The sequence below is a fragment of the Perognathus longimembris genome, unplaced genomic scaffold, assembly GCF_023159225.1.
Source record: "Perognathus longimembris pacificus isolate PPM17 unplaced genomic scaffold, ASM2315922v1 HiC_scaffold_5925, whole genome shotgun sequence".
In the NCBI taxonomy this organism is placed as follows: Eukaryota; Metazoa; Chordata; class Mammalia; order Rodentia; family Heteromyidae; genus Perognathus; species Perognathus longimembris.
This window is the reverse complement of record NW_025961406.1, coordinates 1-2379: the sequence shown is the minus strand read 5'-3', so window position 1 is coordinate 2379 and position 2379 is coordinate 1. Positions and strand designations below refer to the sequence as shown.

General features: G+C 40.3%; 1 pseudogene; it reads left to right on the top strand.

Annotated features, from left to right (window-relative positions):
- Positions 1-287: 287 nt before the first annotated feature.
- On the top strand, positions 288-1611 carry LOC125345559 (annotated as a pseudogene).
- The last annotated feature ends 768 nt before the right edge of the window (positions 1612-2379 follow it).

The following is a 2379-nucleotide window of genomic DNA, read 5'->3' as shown; positions in this document are numbered from 1 at the left end:
TCAAGCCCAAGGACCAACACAAAAATAAGTAAAAGGAAAAGCCAAATGATTATCTCAGTAATCTTAAAAAGACTTCAAAAAATTAAAAAATCAAAACCCTTAGCAACTTAGAGATGGAAAGGAATGCGGGCAGCAATGGTGGTAGAAGTGGTGGCTCTGCTGGTTCAGAGCGTGGGTAGGCAGCAGCTTGGGGGCCCGCCCGCGGGCTGCGGTGTGTGAGGGCTGCCTGGTTCCCCACTTCCCCCATCCGCCGCCACTGTGATTGGGTGGAAGAAGGCGCTGGACTGATGGAAATCCTAATGACAGTCTACAAATTCGCCTCCATCTCTAACATGGGCGCCAATGCCTCGGCATTAGAGAAAAAGATTGCTCCAGAATAGTTTCCAGTCAACTGAGCACTATTTTGGATTGGTCAATTTTGGGAATACCCGCTTACTGTAATTCTGTTCTTCAAGCACTTTATTTTTTGGGAAAAAGTTCTAGCATACAAGAGTCAGCCTAGGAAGAAGGAGAACCTTCTTAAGTGCTTTGCAGATCTCTTCCACAGCACAGCAACTCAAAAGGAAAGGTCAGAGTAATACCTCCCAAGAAGTTCATCACAAGATTACGGAAAGAAAATGAGCTTTTTGACAACTACATGCAACAAGATGCTCATGAATTCTTAAATTACTTGCTAAATACAATTGCTGATATTTTACAAGAAGAGAGAAAGCAAGAAAAACAAAATGGTCGCTTGCCTAATGGTAATATTGACAGTGAAAATAACAACAGCACACCAGACCCAACGTGGATTCATGAGATTTTTCAGAGAACATTAATTAATGAAACCAGATGTCTTACTTGTGAAACTATAAGCAGCAAAGATGAAGATTTTTTTAGACCTTTCTGTTGATGTGGAACAAAACACATCAATTACTCACTGTTTAAGAGATTTTAGGGGCTGGGGATATAGCCTAGTGGCAAGAGTGCCTGCCTCGGATACACGAGGCCCTAGGTTCGATTCCCCAGCACCACATATACAGAAAACGGCCAGAAGCGGCGCTGTGGCTCAAGTGGCAGAGTGCTAGCCTTGAGCGGGAAGAATCCAGGGACAGTGCTCAGGCCCTGAGTCCAAGGCCCAGGACTGGCCAAAAAAAAAAAAAAAAAAGAGATTTTAGCTACACAGAAACTCTCTTCAGTGAATATAAATATTACTGTGAAGAGTGTCGCAGCAAGTAGGAAGCACACAAATGGATGAAAGTTAAGAAACTGCCCATGATTCTAGCTCTCCACCTGAAGAGATTTAAATATATGGATCAACTTCATCAATATACAAAACTTTCATACCGGGTACTTTTCCTTTTAGAACTTTGTCTGTTTAACACTTCAGGAGATGCAACCAATCCTGACAGGATGTATGACCTTGTTGCTGTTGTGGTTCACTGTGGAAGTGGTCCCAATCGTGGCCATTATATTGCAGTAGTTAAGAGTCATGATTTTTGGTTGTTGTTTGATGATGACATTGTAGAAAAAATAGATGCCCAAGCTATTGAAGAATTCTACAGGTTGACACCAGATATCTCAAAGAACTCTGAGTCAGGTTACCTCCTTTTCTATCAGTCTCGGGACTGACGGAGAACCATGATGAAGATATACTTCCTGCCTCATTTCTTCTCTGGTTATTATGGAAAAGAGCAAGCACTGATTTCTAATGAAAACAGACATTCAGGAAGCTCAGGGGATGATAGCACACTTTGCACACAATAAAGCAAAGACTATGGATTAAGGAGCCCTTCCTATCATGGTAGTTGATTTATTTGCTCAGGTATCATGCTGTCTGTGCAGTTCCATACAAGGAAATGAAAACAGAGACCAGCTCCGCTTCTTATTGGCACACATTTTCTCTTTATTAATTGCACCAATAATGATTTGAATTCCTTGGGAGGGCAGTAAAATGAATTGGTACCTGTGCTGGTTGATTGATAATGGAAAGAGATGATGCTGAACACACTGCATATATGTTGCCCGTGAGCAATATAGATAAAAGCATATTCAGTGGTCTTTTCAAGTATAAACCAGAAGTACTTTTGGGCCCAACACTTGCAGTTGCCTTACTGATGTTTCAAAACACACACAACAAAAGCAACAACTACTAATAAATACTTGAATCCAGTGTCAGGAAGACAAATATGTCTTGCTTCTCTGAAGAAGTGTATAATAATATACAGTATATGTATATTTAGGGAACAATTGGTTAAAAGTGGCTTTTTGTTTCCCCAAGGGGAAAAACTGGTTTTGTAATTACAATTTTTTACTTATTTATTATACTTAAAACCGGTAGAGTCTAAGTATTGTATGAACTGCCCATGATTTTGTCAGTAAATTTTAGCATATTTTTAG